Source organism: Catharus ustulatus, chromosome 3, assembly GCF_009819885.2.
Source record: "Catharus ustulatus isolate bCatUst1 chromosome 3, bCatUst1.pri.v2, whole genome shotgun sequence".
Classification (NCBI taxonomy): domain Eukaryota; kingdom Metazoa; phylum Chordata; class Aves; order Passeriformes; family Turdidae; genus Catharus; species Catharus ustulatus.
In genome coordinates this window covers 28,878,056-28,897,323 of record NC_046223.1, presented here as the reverse complement: position 1 = coordinate 28,897,323, position 19,268 = coordinate 28,878,056, and positions in this window count along the sequence as shown.

Below are 19,268 nucleotides of genomic sequence, written 5' to 3'. Positions count from 1 at the left end.
GCATCTCACTATAGAGGTGGACATCTTCCCATGCTGGGTGAAATGGCTTCATGGAAATAGCCAATATTTGAGGAAACACCCCTAAAAATGCCAAGTTCCAACCAAGCTCAAAGCAATGTATGAAAAACACCCGAATTAGTCCCCCAAAGTCCATCAGAGGATTAATTTCTTTCTGGCATCCCTGTCTCTGAAAGATTGGAGCCATGACTTATGGTTCTCTAAGAAACTTCTAGACTTACAAGGAACGCTAAGTCTTTAGGAAAGTCAGTGAAAAGGGCGATGCCATCTGAACGTCCTTTTTGCACCATATTGTCTTTCACACCAATCAATCTCTCATTCTCATGCAGAGATGTCCCTAAGCAGAAGGTTACACCTGAATGAGCATAACACAAGCCTGGTTTTTAGTGAGAATAATTTACTGTTTTCCTAAGTGGTGAGAACACCACTTTTACAGTTTATGAATCTGATCATTACAGTTTTGCTTTTCTGCCCAAGATTAGGTAATGCCGAGAATGTGTCTGTATCTCAGCTAATACAGAAGAAACAAATCATGTATTTCCAATGTGCCAAAAAAGGATAGGCAATTTGATAGTTGCAGATCTAATTTCTTCTGAATGCCAGTTTCCACTCTTATTTCCTCTCAATTTAAAGGGTCACAGTTGTGAGTTTGCCTTCCTCATGTCTTTCAAGAACATGGTGATATCTCCAAGCAAGGGCAAGCACTACATGAAATCAGAATGACAGGATGACATTTTAGGTCATCTGCAGCAGTCATCTGCTAGAGCACACTGGCTCTTTACTGGACTGCACTGTACTGTACATTTCTCCAAATGGGGATGAATGCTGTAAACAGGGGAAACATCATTTGTTCTCTTCAGGGAGCAACCAAGTGTGGTCCCCTATCTGGAAAGCTCCTGATAGGTCTCATTCTGTCATGTTGTTGCAGCCTGTGATTCTTTATTAACATTTCCTTTTTTTCCCCATGGATGTAACTGAGATGGGAGTTCTCACAAAAGCATGGTAGCCGAATAGAAAACGTGAAATAGTAGCACCAGGACCAAATCTAGAATGCATTCCCGAGACTGAGATACGTTTCAAAAATAAATTTGCAGTAGCCACTGCAAAGTGTCACAATCACTACTCCGTGTTTCTTCTTAACAACTCTAGCACAGCAGCTTTAAAAGTGGTCAAAGCAAATACATCAGTGGAAACATTTTCTCTGAAAAATCAAATCCCATGAGAAGAATACCTTTTGAAATCATGTCAATTCCATGAAAATGTTTTAAGAAAGCCATACAAATGTTCTGACAGCTTCAAAGCATTTCATTTTTATTTTTTGAAGAGTAAAATATTTTAATTTATAACTTACTATGGTTTCAATTAAAGTTAGCATAGTGTTAGCGTATGGTGTAACATAAATGAAAAGGTGCCACCATTAAACACTTCAATCAGCTTCATTTTTCTTGCAGAAGTTTTTGGGTTTTTTTTTAAGGACTGCAAAATTTTCAGATTGCATTGCTAATTAGAACAAAGACAAATCTCAAAAATATTAATGAAAGTGAAATTTTTTCCTCTGAACAGATTATGTCCTCATACTTTCGGCAGGGGTAAAAGAGATATTAAAAAAAAAGAAAAAAGAAACAGCCAACCAAAAAAGAAACAAAAGTGTCTGGTTCAGATAACCTCTGAGAGGGTACTAAATTTCAAATATATCCACAGATCCAGGCCCATGCCTAAAGTTAATCTTGTATCTTATTCAGGATGACATAAAATTCAGTTTTCTCCACAAGGATTTAAAGCACCAGAGAGAATAAATCTGTTGGAAACCTGGTGAGATTATGGTACCTGCCTCCCACAGGTTTCATGACAAATCTTGCATTTCAAGATAGAGTATTAAAATATAAAATAAATTACACCAGAGCTCTTTTGGTACTATTTCATATTCATTGAAGGAACTTGAGCAGAATTAAATTTCTACTCAGCTACTTAGCACTGGGCTAAGTGTCAAGAAGCAGCAATTCCTTTCCTCAGGCCAACCGGATAACAATGCCTTGCAGTTCACCAGACATCTAGTTGGAAATGAAATCTGCATCATGGTGTGGCTTTTAGGTACAGCTAGAGTCACCAGCATACCCAGGACAGAAGAGAGGATGAAGCACTCAAGCTCCTCAGTCGATGCCACCTCCTCTATGGCTCCATTCATCCCCACAGCATCAGAGCATTCCTTTATGGGTGCTAAGAAATACCCACCTCTGGTTCATCCCCAATTCATCCCAGCACTCAATACTGTATAGTCTGGCATGGCTGTTACGTACCATGGCGTACCAAAAGGAGAATGAAATAAAATCTTAAACTTTGGCTCACTGCCAGAGACCAGAAGAGGAATTGTTACATTAGTGGGACAGGATTTGTGAAAGGAATACTGGCTCCTTCCTGTATTTTGAAACAAAACTGATCCCCAAAATATCTGGCTCTGGAAAGTTAAAACTGATTCCTACATGGCATTGGTGAGTTCCCTGGGAGAATCATGGTGTTGCTCCACTCAAAACTACCCCAAAAAATGTTCTAGGGATGTCACGGTGCTGCCAATTGAGTCTTAGCATTTGATAATATATTCTGACTGTTTAATTTACTAGGATAGATGTCATCAGTCCAAGGCATTGCAATCCCTATGTGTTCCAAATTTCATTTTTATTGAGCTGCATTAATCCAATGCAAATTATTTCCCTTGATTCTTGCTAGTAATTATTATTTATTAATTCTGGTAAACCTGGAAATATTCCCATTTGTGGAAAAAACAACTAACCAACCAACAAATCTTCCCACTCTAGATATATATGCATGAAAAACTACCTTTTAAATTCCACTCATTATAAATGAGTCTGACCCTAAAACTGACATCTGGATTTTCCCCAACCTTTGATGAAGTCTGGATTCAAGTTTGAATTTTCATGAAGTTTGGACTTCTTTCAACAGAATTGATTATGAATTTGATTCTACATCTGCTTGACAGACAGAAGCAAGTCCCTAAATTAATCTTCTGTACACCAGTAAGATTCAATTGTAAAGCCAAATGGTGATACAAACATCTTTCTTGCTTTAAGGATGTTTCACACATTAAAATGTAGGCACATTTTAAGCCACAACAGTTATCTGTTTCCGAGTGAAATAAAGTCTAGCACCATGTGGAGGTAAGGAGTGGTAGTGGATGGGATACTGGGAAATGGGGGTGGAGAACAAGAGAAGCGAGTGGGAAGGCAGACAACCCCACAGTATCCCCGCTCCTCCTTTAGGAGAGAAACGCACCTTGCACTGGTAGGGAAAGACAGGTCCTTCTTTGGCTGCCCTCTTCAACAACTTGTCATGTAATCTGGCATGTGGAGAAAGCTGAAGGGCATTAAAAACACATCTGAGAACAGAAATCCAGGCTTGGGGAATCTAGCATATGCAGGGGAGCATGGGCTGTAAGCACTCACTGGGAAGCATTAGAAACTCCTTAGGTGCTAATAGCTTCTAGAAAGCTAATGGTTTAATAGGGATGGAAGAGAAAAACATGCTGGAAATTTTCTCAGGCAGGGTTTTGCATATCCTGATGGGAAATGGAGGGGAGGGAGAAGAGACCCATAATTTTCTTCTTAGGTGTTTATTGGAATAAAAGTGGAACTGTAATTTCTGAGGATTCTCTCATTGTGGTGTTGATAACTTCACATGCCAAAGATTTCAGTGACTTGTGACAACCTCCTTCCATATAACAATAGAGAGAACAATAGAGGGCTTCAGAGTCACATGTTTATTTAATTTCATCAGTGTTGTTGCTGCAATAGTAACTACAAGCACCTAAAGAACTAAGATTAAAAACATTACTTTGCTGGAAAACTTTGCTGACACGTGGTTAAGGCTGCTCATTTGCTTCCATAAAGTTGATATCAGCATAATTTGAACTTCTGAGAAACCAGGAAATACAGAGTACAATAAAGCAATAATCAATTCAACCTTTATATACTTGTAATAGAAATAATTCACCTTTTCAGTGAGTGATTTTCAGAGAACACAGTATACAACTACTATAGCTCAGGCACCCCTTGTCTTTGCAAACATGGACTGTATTCAAAGTGACACTTCTTTTACATGCATGCTCTGACCCAATTTCCTACAGAAAAATTCCAAAATTAAATTTTATCTTTCCCCCCAACTCATCATTTAGTCACACACATATTATTAAGCCCACAGAATATTTTTCCTACTTTACTTTGTACTTTTGATCCCACCCACAAGAGTGATGAGCACTGTGGGGTAGAGACCCCATCTGAAGGTATGGCCTTCCATTTTCCCTACTATCATAGTTTACTAAGTTTTCTACCATTTGACACAGCAATAATCAACTCAGCTAACACTGCCATTTCCCTGTTACCACTGCCAGCTCCCAGGAGGGAAATATAAAGGTTGCTTGAATGTTGACCTAAACTCTGTATTTCCTGGCTTCCAAAAGTCTGCATTTTGCTGAAGCTGATATTGTATAAGAGCTCCAACTTCTGCCAGAAAACCCTAAATCTGCATTAATTAAGGGGTTTTGTCAGTCAGTAAAAAAGAAAGATGCTTTAAAGACCTGATATTCACCATTTCCTTGATTCTTAAAATATATTTGAGAGAGCATCTTTGCAATGTGTCAGTCTGTGATTCAGAATGAGAAAAAATTCTGAAGACTCCTGAAGTTTCTAGTAAGGACTAGATGCATTGGTAGTCTGGGTTGGGTTTTTTCCTGTGTGGGGGATGGTAGTTTAGTATGAATACTTTCCTGCTGATGGACTCTTTTATTCCGGGTGAATAGTGTTCACCACCATTTTGCTATTTTTTTTACGGCTCTCATGGGTTCTGTTTTAAATGGAAGTCAAAAAGCACTGAGCTAAGGATGAGCTGTCTTCTTTAACAGGTATATACAGAGAAACCAGTTTTTACAAATGTATGTGTAACTGTTTGAAGCCTAAAATACTGCATCAGTTTTCAACTGAGCTCAGCTTCTATCTCTTTAGGGAAAAAAAAAAAAGGATAGTTATCACAAAATACTTGGTGGATCTCACTGGCATATTTTACTGCTGGGTTTTGAGAAGCATATGAGTGAGCTCTTTGTGAGGTACATGAACACCCTTTAAAACTGATCCAAGCTGTGTATAGATAGAGTGAAGCTGAAGTCTCGACCTAGGACTCCAGATAATCTAATCTTTTAGTTCAAGTTCTGTCAAAACTTAGCTACAAACTCATTACTGAATTTTTCAGTTCTAGAGCCCTGTTAAAGGATGGAAATGCCATGGCCAAAGAATCATGCTGACAGAGGAGTAGAGAGGAAGGACCAGCAGTGTCAGTGGAAACAGGGATGCACACCTCTCACCCCTTCCATCCTCTGATATAAACTTGTATACCACAGCTGTCTCTCAAGGGTAACTGAAATCTTCTTGACCTTCCATCTCCACAACCTGAAAACTCTCCTCCCAGCATGGCTGGAAAACGCTGTGGTGGCAAGGGCAAAGAAAAAAAATCTTTTAAAATATAAATCTTTTAAAGTCAATTCAAGCATTTGAAATTTTCAAAGAATAACATGAAGAAATGTTTTCCATTGGAAAACTGGCATTATCATGCCAACTTAAGAATAGTGAAACACCTCAAGAGATGTTCATGAATATTCAGGAATATGCAGGAGCACACCTGCCACCAAACTCACTGCTCCTTGCACCCATTAAACCATCATCAGAAAGTGGTGGTTGATGCCGGGCAATTCAAGAGCTCCAGGACATAAAAATGATGTAGACTTCAGATTATAGTAATAGATTTTGAAAAGAATTCAGCAGTGATATGAGTCAGCTCAGTTGCATCAGTTCCTGTGATACCTGAATTTGGACAGTGGATGAATCCAAAGCAAGTGAATCTTGCTTTAGAAATAAATTTTACATAGCCTTTGTGCAGTTGAGCAGTGCAGGAGAGAAAAATAAGGTATTCAAGCACAGACAACTCCAACACTCTCCCTGAGGAAGATTTCTGTGGCAACCAGTGATTAAGTGTGATTGAAGCCATGCAAAATATTTTCAGAGAGCTGTTTCTTCCCAGGTCAAAACAGGCTTGCTTTTGAATTCACGAATTTCAAAATGAAACTGGCCACCTCCTCACATGTTCCAATGTGTGCCCCCATCCTTTCCCAGAAATAAGTAATATGATCATCTGTTCACTAGAATGACTGCCAAAATACTAGGAGTAATCATTGTAAATATTTTTAACGTCAACCTGGTTGAGGTTTTCTAGAATTGTCTGTTGGAATCAGACAAATCTCAAGTTCCCTTACTCACCGTCCAGCTTTGTGTTATCATAAAAGCCAGTAGAAAATTCTCCTTCATGTTTTCAGACATGGAACTGCACTCTTCGAGTTATCCTGTAGCTGGAAAAGATAAAGATGCTGCCACTTCCTGCGTGTGGGTCTCTAGAATCTTACTGACCACAAGAAATCCAAAGAGACAAGCATAGGGGCATAAGCATTTGAAGAAATAATGGCACATTATAAAGTCATCAGAGGTATGTAATATGAGCCACCTTCCCCCTGAGATAGAATCACTCCTGTGTTTATGAACACCCTCAATTTTGAACGACCTGTACGCTGAAGTCAGAGATAACAGCAACACCTCAGGTCCCTTCCTGGCAGTAGGGCTGGATGTAGCATAGTTATGAGGAAGTCAGCTTTGTGTGTTTGCATGCAAAGGTGCTGCATTAACACAAGTCTGCTATCTCATTCATTTACTTCTCTTGCAGTGAAAGAGTCCTGTTCACTAGGTCATCTCAGTAATCTGCAGTAACCAAAACACCTTCCATCTCCTTTGCATCACCTACACAAATACAGGCTCACCCCCCAGAGGGTTCCCAGGTTCAGGACTTGATACACCCATCCTTTCCAAATAGCATAGAAAAGGGTTAAGTGCTGAAAACAGAACCAGCTATGGAGTGCTTATGCTAATGGCAGCTTTTATGCAAGTGTCCTGCCACCTGTCTGACTGACAGCAGGATGCCAGCCTTTGCTCTGCTAGGGTATGCCTAGGAACATTTTAATGGGAAGTGGCCTGTTTTTTAAAAATCGTTAATTAGAGGAGAAAATTTTGTTTTAAAAAGTGGAGCAATGTTACAGAACAGCCATGCAACTGAACAAAAGCATTTCCAAACATGATTCAGTCTGTATCTGTGTGTTGTTCCTGCACATGCACAACAAGGACTTTTTTTACAAGAATTGCATTTTTCTCCCATATTGTTTCTATTGAGACATTTATTTTTCCTCAAAATCCGTGCTCTGAAACAATAATTTCCAAACTTAGTTTGGTTTCATTAAAATGTTTGCCCTCCTGATTTTGAAAAAGAGGTGGAAAGCTGAACTGTAAAGTTTTAAATACTAGAGAATTTTTCAGCAGGTCCAGGGAGGGAAGTTTGGGGCTGTATGCTCAGTTTCTGAGTGTTGTAGTCAGCAGCACTATTAGTCTCAAGACCAGAAGGCTTAAAAACATTGGCTTAATGTTCATACAAGGATTTGAGCAGGATGTTTTCTTTTATTCTTCCTTCCCCACCCCTATGCTAGTACCAAATTACATACATTGCTTCAGATTTCCAACATTTCCCAATCTGGATTAATTTACATTTGGAGAGAGGGTGTGAATTAAACTGTTATAAAAGGCTTAGATGCAGTGCCAACTTGTTACTATGCTCTTTCAAGCATCAAATTCTTTTTCTATTAAGGAAGCTCTCAGAGAATCTGAGAAATCTCTCCCATTGCAGAGCTTATTTATCAAATGCAAAATATGACATATACACACAAAGGCATTCATAGCAACACATCTGCTGCAGTCGGAGGCGCTGTCATACTATGGCCTACAGTAAGATATTGCTGTCTTCTAGGAGATTTCAGTCTGAGAAAAGCCTAACTCCTGCAGGGATGCAGAATGCAAAGGAAGAGTCAGAAGCAAGCAGGAGACAAGCAGAGGACAGAGTGCACACTAAACTGCTACAGCTGACACTCTCAGGACTTGCAGCCTTCAGCATGTACTGCACCTAAGAATCCAAACTGAGAAGCTGAGTCTGATAGCACTTCTTAACTCATTAAATACCTAGGAGTGAATATTAAGTCTGCATTTTCTTCTACTGGTGTTTTCCCTTGAATTTTCTCATATGTCAAGTACCTACAGACATACACTTCCATTTTCTGTCAAGGGGTGTGATACAAATCTGGTCCCTAGTTGGTAGCAAACATCACATTCATGGCACGCCTGTTAATTATAACACTAAAGCATGGGATGAGGCTGATTCAAACTTGCATATGACAAAAGGATGGTCTCACTCTTGCTGTTATTGATACTTGGGTCAGATCTGGGTTAGTCACTAAGGATTTTGCCAGCAAATTGCATTCAAGGTGCAGGTAACTACTCCCTTGCCAGCATTAACCTCTGCCAATTTTTGTAAGCTCTGTAAAAATTATTCATGGATCAAAAATTTTCCAGAGATTGCAATTTCCAATTTGAAGCATTTAGTATGTTCATCTGTTTGTGAGCTTAAGCCTGCCTTAACCTCACACTCACTGTCACCTGGGTGTCTTCAGCTGAGAAATACAGGCAGGAGCGTAGAGCTGAGTACCTGGTTTCTTTCTGCAGCAGCAGAAGGGATTCAAAGCTTTGAGGGGAATTGCTGGTGAACTTTTTTCTCCTTCATTTACCTTTTCCAATGAACAACTGTAAGAGCCTTAGAGGTACTGCATTCTCCCCTTTACCAGATTTCTTCAGGGGTATGTGATGGGTTTTGTAGGGTAGCTACAGAGTACAGCTCTTCTCCCACATCACCGCTAGCTGAGAGAGACAGCCCAAGTGCTGCCAGCAAGGATTGTAGTTCTTCTTCCCACCACTTCCGTAGCTTGCTTACTTTTCTCTCTGATTCTCTAGTGAGTGTGGAGAGAATAATGAATCATCTTATAACTCATCAAATGTGACCAGTGGTTTTATGGTGCTTAACAGATGAGATAAATGTGAACTGATGTGAACTGTAAAGTAAGGAAATTGCCAGGCAGCAGGCTTTAAACAATCAGAAAACAATTGCTTTAACATGGTGCTTAATGCTGATGTGACTCATAACCACCAGTTGTAGCACCAAAAGTGGGTAAGTGCGCTTTAAAAAGATTGGAAAGATTTGTGAAGGATGATTCCACCCTTGGCTATTAAATATGATGATCCAAATGCCACCTCTGACTCAGGAAACTGTTCAACTTCGCCAAAAAGTGCTACAATGTTCTGGGAGAAAAAACACTCTTCTGAGAGAAATGTTCCCTAAGCATTGACCTTGGCCTCTGCTGATGTTAAGTTGCTGAGCTAGCTGAATTCTGGTATGGCATAATGTTCTTATATTTTTCCTAAAAAATCTACATTTGGCTAATGTAGTGAGTAATCTGTTTTATATGGGGGCTCATCTATAAGGCCTTGTACTGATGAATTTTACCACTTGCAACAAATACTGTTGGATTTTGCTGAATCCTATGCAATTAAATATATCTATGGTTCTAATAATTCAGGGGTTACCCAGTACACAGTCTGTATTCATTCTTCTCTGCCACGGCTCACCAAATAAAAATGGAAACTTGTAAACAATGGGAATGTGTCCACACTGTGCTGGCAATGCTTCTGAGTCTGCAGTACAGAAGGCAGGCTGCAGAGAGAGAGAGAGAAAACACTGGTGTGCTGCTGCACCTCCTGACGTAACCCACAACGGATCTGGCAATCCCTGTAGTCATAAAACAGTCACTGAAAAAAACAAAACAAAACAAAACAAAAAGAAAAACAAAAAAACCAAAACACCCCCCAACAAATCCCGAACTACTTTATCCAGTGATTGCATAACCTCCACAGCCACACTGCAGCCAAAGTGAGAATCTTACAGATAGTTTGGGAAAAGGACTCAAACCCCAGCTTCTCTGGGCAGGAGACTGCATTCACTCCTGCTCACCCTAACAGGCTCAGAGCTCTCCTGAAACACAGTAGTTAAATTTGCCACTCCAAACAGTCCCACCCAAGAGACTGCCCTGAAGCTTTTTGCAGGGGAAGGATTTAATCAGAATGTGATTTTTGTGCTACAATTCAATATTCAGTAAACAGGACCACCAAAATGTATGCTTTGTGATTTGCGTTGCAGGTCTGCTTAGGCAACTTTTAAGATAATCCCTAGGTAGAGATAGGGCAAAGGCACCAGAGAGGAGGAGAGACTTTGCTGAGCAGGTTTGAGTGTCATAAATGCACAGTTATGGCTTAGTATTTGTATCGCAGTTGACAGATGCTGCAGCAGTCACATGACTAGAGCATGACCTCATATTTCGGTTCTCTCCCCTCCTCCCCCAGAGATGAGGGCAGTGCTGGCACTTCAATAAGCAGAAGGCATTTCCAGAAGGCCAGTTTGTAAGTTACTTAAAGGAGAAGCCTGAATTTTGGCACAGAGATACACTTTCTACGGACTATTAACAGCTGCTCAACAGTGACAGAGAAGCAAAACTCTTTACCTCCACTTGGGAGTGCACTAAAGTTGTTTTTAGGGTAAAAACACTGAATCCCAAATCACACGGGCTTAGATCATCCCTTCCCAAGGAGAAATCTGCAGGAGACGCAGCAGAGGGAAGAAATACCTCCATGACTCCTCACAGGTTTATCCTGCAGTCAGTGGAGCTGCTGCAAGCTCTGATGTCCTCCAGATCTGTGAGAGATGCTGCAGCCACGAGGAGGGCACCTCTGTCCTGATGCTGTCCCAGAAGCCACTCCGGATGCTCTGGCAGGGTGATTTCACAGGAGGCTCGAGCATCCAGGAAGAATATATAACTTTATGGGGATTTTCCGAGGGTACTGAGTGAACTCTTAATTCCATCCACTCCTTTTGGCATAGTTTTTGGATTATGCAATTCCCAGAAGGGTCCTGGGAGGAAGACACAGTACGATACTCTCTCAACAGCTGAACACCACTTCAGCAGGAAGGGGAACCTTTTACAAATTTCCAAAGGTGCAAGTGGCTCCATGGGGATAATTTTTTATGATAGCACCGTTACACAGGAACCAGAGAGGTAAAAGTCCTGAATTAAAATCCCAGCTTTGGCACTGATCCTCATTACAAGTTACCAATGGGAAGTATTCTAAAAGTGCAGATATTTTTGTATATTTTAAAGTTTTCCCACTGAAGTGGCTGCATTTTGCAGCTGTGCATGGACTACAGACATGAAACTTTTTCATACAGCTTCACAGTTTTCCAAAAGATAAAAAGTAACAATTTTCTGTACAACTACTTGCTTCTAAGCCTTCTTTACTTTAGCCTGGTGTTGGACTGAAATGCAGTACAATCATTCTCATCTATAAGAGCATTGCTAATTCTTTGGAGCCATAATAGCTCGCTTAGCCTCGTTAATGCTGACAGCACACCAGAACTGGCTGGGATTTCTCTGCTTTCAGTACACAGGGGGTTTCACTCAGATTTGGGTTTCAGCTGCATGAGGGTCTTTGCTTGAAAAGACCTGGCTGCACAGAGCAGGGGTTATCTGGATTATCCCAGGTGAAGCATGAGCATTCCCAGGCGGACCAGCACCTCACTGCCCTGCTGCGTGGGCTCTGCTTTATCACTGACAAGACTTTGCTGAAGATCTTTGTATAATTACTTAGTTTCTTAAGTGAAAGAAAATTAAAACCTGAAAATCTGGCGACAATGAGAGGTGTGTATGTGTGTACTACACGTGGGCAATGTATTACTACTTGACCATAAACAAGGGTCTTTTGGTCCTTTGGAGCGTGCTTGGGTGGTTGAGCCTTCATCCCCAGCAAGCGCACTGTGTGCCCTCCGTAGCACTTGAGGCCAAGGGCACGGCTGTCACACGCCAGGCTCCGCGTTTCCCCGAGGAAAAGGATCCATGCCGGCCACAGCGCAGGGCTGTCACACGTCAGGCTCTGCTTTTCCCTCAGAAAAAGGATCCGTGCCGGTCCCAGCCGGGCCCGCTCCGCTCCCGCCGCCCGCGCCCGCCATGTTGGCAGCCGCGCACGGCGCCATCTTGTGGCCCCTGAGGGCTGGTGGCGGGCGGGACGCGGCCCCGGCGGGGGAGGCCGCTGGCCTTGTTATGGGGGGAAACACAAACATTTCAGAGTGCTGTAAGGCCGCCTGATTCTCGGCACAGCGAGCGAGCAGCAGCACTTTCAGTAGCCCACATGTGATGCCGCCCTGTGCTGGGTGGAGATGAGTCATAAAAATGCACCATTCCTGTTCATGGTGAGCCTGAACCCATCTCCTCTTAAATGAGAGCTGAAAACACAGCTCATCATTTCACTGAGATTTAAAAACCTCAGGTGCCTTTCTTTCACCTAGCCTGGCCCATGATAAGGTGTTTAATGGTGAAACGTGTAATTGGAAGTGAGTATTTGGGGAAAACAACCTGTTGGCCAGCTCCATCACTCCTCGGGTGCTGGTGGCAGTCAGGAATATCACCCTGACGTTGGGGGAGCAAACTGAGCCCGGGTTGGAATGGGCTTCCCCCTCTGGCATGCACAGAGCACCTCAGGAAACACTGGACAGAAAGCTCGTCCATCTTTTGAAGCCTTACACAGCCTTTGGAGCTGGATTTGAACTGAGCGAGATTGCCTGGAACAGGGTAGAGAGCAGAGTGGGATCAGTCATAGTTTTAGGTATTGACCTGTTTTGTCACAACATCATCCTTTGGGGAGTCTCACTTTATCTGCCTTCTTGCTAAAGCTTTCCAAAAAGAGTTATTCAAGCCTTTTTACAATCTTCTGTCCTATGTCATTGAATTAAAAGTTTTCAGAGACAGTGTATATTTATTATGTTACAAACATTGATCAAAACATCTAGTTTCTACAGGTTTATGTCTTACACTTAGGTGCCAGTAAACATTCTAACGTGTAGCTCTTAGTGTTTATCTCCTTTTTTCCCCCTTAATTTTCTTTGTGCTGGTAAATTAGGCAGTTATCCAATTATTGTTGCTATTTAGTAGAATGTGGGTAGGGTAAAAGCAACAAGCAATCTATCACATATTATATGGCATTCACTTGGCATTTTAACCATTTAAAAATAGTTAAAAATCACTTCTAGGAGGTAAAGCAGTACAAGGTCTCTGTGTGAGCCCCACCTAAGCCATGAACATTCAGAAGTGAAGACAGCTTATTTTCATAAGGCTCTAATAATCCTACAAGGCTTGAGTGTAGGCCATCCATGGTTTGTATCACTTGTACACCAGACCCTCCCTAGCCAGTCTAGAAAAGTAATTTAATCTATTGGTGAGGAGCCTCAGGATATGCCCCCTTATAAATTCTGTATGTCACTGTAACTGAAATTTTATTCTGGGGGTAAATTAAATGACAGTATCATTGACAATTTGTCTAGGCCTTTACAATTTTCTCTTTTGACTTGAACTGGGATGTAAATTAAGCTTCAAACTCTGCTTTTCTGCTCACAATCTGCCTAATCAAAGGAGGAGATTCTCCTGAACATTTCAATGCCCAAGTTGCTGGTGGGAGTCCCTGATAGATTTCTCTTTTAAATTTAGCATAGCCCAGAATAGTAACTCTTACATAACATATACAGAGCAAATATGGGACTTGCTATAATTTCAGTGAGAGACTGCAGATTTCCTGCTGAATTACTAAGGCAGACAGTGTTAGAGTCATGCCTCAAATTCAAATCTTGAGCAAATAAGCTTATTCTTACAAAGCAAGGGATAATGTTTCTTGTAGGTATCAGAATAAAGCTGACAACCAAATGGACTGTGACAGATCCCAGCTCCTCTCATGTGTCTGTGCATGGCATTGTGGCCTCTGATTACCTCAAAACCTGCAGATGCATCAGGCTCCCTGTTCCTGGGGCTAAAGAGAGACTGCAGGGCAAGAATTTCCACTCCATTGCCCACAGGTCACTGGGGCTACTCAGGAAGGAGAATTCTTAGTCAAATAAGATCTCTGCTTATTCACAGCTAGCTGGCTAACTGTGGAGCATATGCTTCATGCAACCCATGTCTCAGATGGGAGGTACTGAAGGAGCAAAGGCCAGGAACTAGACCTTTCTGGCATTGTATGTTTGGTAGGCCATCCAGCAAAAGAAATAAAACAGACCATCTTCTCCTGCCTTTGGTTTTCCACAGCTTAACACCTCCCCTAACAGTGAACTACAGAGCAGTTGCAGAGCCGGCACATTATGTGCCTGTGTGTCACAGACACAACTGATCCCTGCCATGCTCCAGGGGTGAATCTGTGAAATACTTCATCTTCTGAGTGCTCTCTGGCTCTGCTCTTCAGACCGGCATCCTCTAAGGACTGAAGCTTACTGAGCTGGGTAGGAGCCAGCAATTCCAGTAGGCAGGACATCAGGGTGCTGCAGCATCCCTGAGTTGCTCCAGCACTGCTACACAGGAGGATGCAGCAAGGACCTTCACTGCACTTAGTAAGATGGTAGTAGTCATATGGACTCTTGGACAAGGTTTCATTTCACTGGGATCTATAGATACAAAGTCCTAGAATTGCTAGCAGCTTGCATATACAGGCTGGACAGAATTTGTCCCTGTGTCATTTGTCAAGATTATTTACACAGAGGAATTTGCTTAGCTAAGAAACCTGATGGACCCACACACATGTGAAGTAAGCAATTACCCTCATACTCATAGGCTTATGGACATCAATCATACTGACCTATGGTCCCTGCTGTTTCCTGGATTGCTTTATAAATAAAAAACTAAACAGGAAAGGCATTAAGTCATTATTAGATTAGCCTTGGTTTTGCCTCGAGAATTTTTGATCTGATAAGAAGTATCCCCCCAGCTGATTTGGTAAAGTACCCTTTTCATGTCAATATAAATGGCGGTGCAGACAAGGCAGTGGAGTCTGAAAACCAGTTCATTACACGGAGGAAATGGATCAGTTTCATCAGAGGGATGATATTGCACCAGTTTAACTGTGTGTTCCTTTTAAACCTTGCTGATCCCAGTGAAGTTTCCCTCAGACTAGTACACAGTACGTACATACACACTCCACCACACTGGTTAAACTAAAGAAGTGTAATGCAATATTTTTTAGCTAGATCATTACAACTCTTCTATGAATATTTAGGTGTGGCATTTATCTGTCCCTCAGACTGACAGCAATGAACTGATCCTGCATTCTTGTGTCAGCAGCTAGTCTATGACTGTTTTCTTTGCTGATAGAAAAGGCCAGGGATTTACCATATGTGATGTTTTCCTTCCTGCTTGCCTCCCCACAGACTCTAGGTTCTCTGGGCCCATAGAAGGCAGCAGTAACTGGAGGGGTAGCTTGGATGCCCCACATTGTCATTCATAGTCATAAGTATGCTTTTTCTGCTCCCATTGAGTCCCAGGAACTCAGAGCTTCTAGATTCTGTGCTTTTATTCATGATTGCTGGTCAAAATACAATTTCCATAAGGAGTAAAAGAAAAAATATCAGAAGAGCTTGCCTTTGGTATTGCAAAGATTGGCAATAAACCCCATGGTAAGGTGGGAAGGAAGACTCAAAAAAATTAGAAATGAGAGATCTAGAGTGCTATGAATATCTGAAACTCTTACTGCAATTTGTGCATGTATCTGCATGTTTTTAACAGTGAAGGATAGATGAGTGTACTGAATTCCCTGTTGTTCCTAGTCTCTGTTACAAGAAATGATGTCTTCCTGGAAGCCTGGCTACCTTTCAGAGGAGAGCTCTGGACTCTAAATAGGAATTTCTGGGTTGCTTTCTTTGGTCAGTCCTCTGGAAGAAGTCAGACTAGAGCATCATAATTGATATATTTGGCTTTAAACTCTTTGAGAATTCGTTTCAATAACACAGGGGAGCAGTGCTATTGACTTTAAAGGGAGTTTATTCTCATGTGCCCACAGAACACTGCTCTACATCTGCTGGCAGGCAGGCTCCAGCAGAAACTCCATCATGCCAGTCTCTGGCAGCCTGGGTCTTATTTTGGAAAACTGTAGAAAGCCAATGATTTAGGATATAAATCAGCAATAAACTGCATAATCTCAATATAGAGGTTTAATTTAAAATAAAGAGAACTTGATTAAAAGGGTTAGATCAGAAGCAGGATTCAAAAGTAGTCATGTGGAAAACATTTAAATAATACAAATACCTTTTATGAAACACAGTACAGAATTCAATAAATATTAAAAAAAAAAAAAAAAAAACTTATGTTGAGGGTTTTGCCAGAAAACTCTTGGAGATTTCGTGGTTTAATCAGGTTCTTGCTGGTGCTGTTAATCTGCCTTTAAGAAGAGTTTCAGTTCTCTCACATATCCTGGCAAGGGCCAGATAAACATCTTGGGGTACTCCTGGTGTGCTGAGGTCACCTTTATGCAGAGATACATCACAATGCTCTATTTAGCAGCATCAGAACAGGACTTAAATGATACATAAATCTTGAGCACTTCATGAGTTATTTTCACCCTCTCTGTATGAGAAGAAAAGGAAGCAGTTCCTTTAGTCCTGTGTGGCTTCTGTATTAAAATAAGCCTTGATACTAATCCCTGGCTATCTGGATTTAAACTGGCATATATCCCACAGCTTCAAATACTAGAACATCTGAGTTACCAATGTGCCCTTAAACTCAGAGCATTTATGTGCTTAATCACACCAAAGGACAGAAAAGTCATTATCTTCCCAGTGTTTCCCTAATACTAAAGATGCCTTTAAAACTCAGGAAGTATTTCCTTTGCAGCAGTGTTCTCAGTGTTCCCCATAGTGACTTGAAAACACCACGATGAGCAAGGTAAATGTCACAGACCAGCATATCAAGGTTATGTTGTCATCTTATGTAAATTCTACTACACATTTTACAGACTGGAGTTTGCACTGAAATTTCACAAAAGGCAGGTGGCTTTACTTGTATGTGAGCAGATTTTCATCCTGACAGAAACATCAGGATTCCTAGGCTCTCATCCTAATACAGCTGTCAAAGTCGACCAAAAAGAAATATTAGTAAGTTATAAGACATCCATCCTTCTGGGTTTTAGGCGTATATATATGTGAGGATAAAGTAGTGGTAACTACAGCACTCCTGCAGTGGTAACTTCAGCAGTGTCACTTCCTAGGTGTACTGTGCACATTATGTAACACAAATAGGCCACCAACTTGTATCTCCTTGTGTCCCTGAAAGTGGGACTTCATAAGATGCTGCTGCTCTGCAGCAGTTCCCTTTGTTCTTTACCTTGTCTCTGTATCCATACCTTCCTTTCCATCTTCTGTTTCTCACTCTTGTCTGTTGATAGGCACATAAGTGGTTAACACTGAATGTCCTGCCACACTCAGTGCTGAAGGGCAGGGTCACTCTTGAGGTTGCCCACAATAAAGAAGTTACATAGAGCCACATTTGTGCTTTATGCTTCTCACTCCCTCTGCCTGTATCACAGCAGGGTATCATGTCAGCCAAACTCTGTCAGTCAGCAAGAACTGAGGAAAAAACTTCTTTCTTCTCTCTCTAAAGTTTCTGCTTCATAAGCTCTTTGGGGCAAGGACTACCTGACTGTGAGGAAGTGGCCTTGATTTCTCAGGCATCTTTAGACACTACAAAGAGCAACTACTGAACATTAGCAACCTCACAGATATGGGCAGCCAGAGTTCATCTCGCATGGCAGGTATGAAACCTGTCCTCTAAGTAAATATAAAAAACCTTTGCAGGAGGCAGCTGACAGTGAAGAATCCCAGGAAATTAAGTCAAACTCTTAACACTTTTTTGAAGATAGATACTAGGACTACATATGTTCTGATGCTAGAGAATTACCAAACGGACAGCAAGGAAGATTTTCCACATGCAAGGATATATTGTCATGACCTCTGCTGGCAGAGGAAAGTCCTCAACAGATTTTAATGCTCAAAGTAACGATTCCAGCTTCAAAGTATTCTCTGCAATGAGGCTTCTCACTAACTCATGCTAACCAAGAGGACAAAGCATCTGTTCCTGAAATCTCTCATCCTCTTCATGTTACTGAAGAGCCTCAGGCACAGATTTTAAAACCTGATCTAGAGATACCACATAAAGCCAAAATTACATCAATACCACTATCTTTTTTTCCCATCTAAACTGCAGCAACTACTGTCAGCCACAGTGAAAAGTGTCTCTGAAAGCAAGCTACAGAAATACAATCTGTAATTTATGTATGGCCATTAATAAAGGTGGAAGAGAGTGCCAGCTCCTTTTGGCACAATTTTCCAAAGATACTACTTTTCCAAGGAAGTATCTACACCTCAATCAAAGAAAAATTGTAACAGCTTTTGAAGTGCCAGCATCATCTCCTTCTTGTGACAAAGCGTGGAGTAGGGAGTCTTTAGGACTCTGACAGGAGAAATGGGTGTTCATATCTTCACAAGTGACTTGATCTGAAAGTTCCTGTTAGGTTCTGGAAGAATGGATGTTGGTGTCTTTATGGAAATCAAGCTGCACAAGTTTGTTGCAGAACCAAGCACAGGCTGAAGTTCTGAACTTCGGGGGGAAATGTATAGATTTAAGAGACTTGCAAATATTAACTTCTCTGCCAATATTAACTTTGGCTTAAAACAAATTTTAATGGTCATACAATGCATGATGAGGGGGGATACATATTAAAAGGGGAATATGTAGTAAGTGGCTGTATTTTCCTAGTACCTCAGGCAACAGGGAAAGTAAGAGGGCAACATGCAGTTGGGAATTTAGGATAAAAGGAGGCTGCATCCTCCAAACACTTGGGAGAAGGCACCATGGGGGTACAGCCTAGTGGCCTCTCCCCCTTTATTCAAATAAAGTTGATTCTTGCAGGGCTCCTCTGTCTCCTTTGTGGACACTGGCCTTTCCCATCATGATTTTCCATACATACCATCTCCCACATAGTTAAAATTTGTTTTCCGGACTAAACAATTCAACTGCTAAAGCCTACTATGATGCTTAAAAGGATCTGATTACTTTGAGCACTGCCTGGCTGAGGACTCACATAATCACCTGGAAAGAGAGATGCACATTTCTTCCAAAAGTTCTTTTGACAATTTTAATTTTTTTTGTTTGCAATTCAAGGATTTTTTGGTTTTGGAATAATAGAAACCTTTAAAAGGATTCAAAACACAGCGTGTATAGAGAAAATGTCATTCTTTTGAGGAAAGAGAGGGTTTTTTCAGACAGATGTTTGTTCTCGTCCAATTCTTGCTTTAGTGACTGGCAGTTATTGAGATCCTCAAAGTAACAAAATTTCTTTCCTTGGTAGAATTGTAGT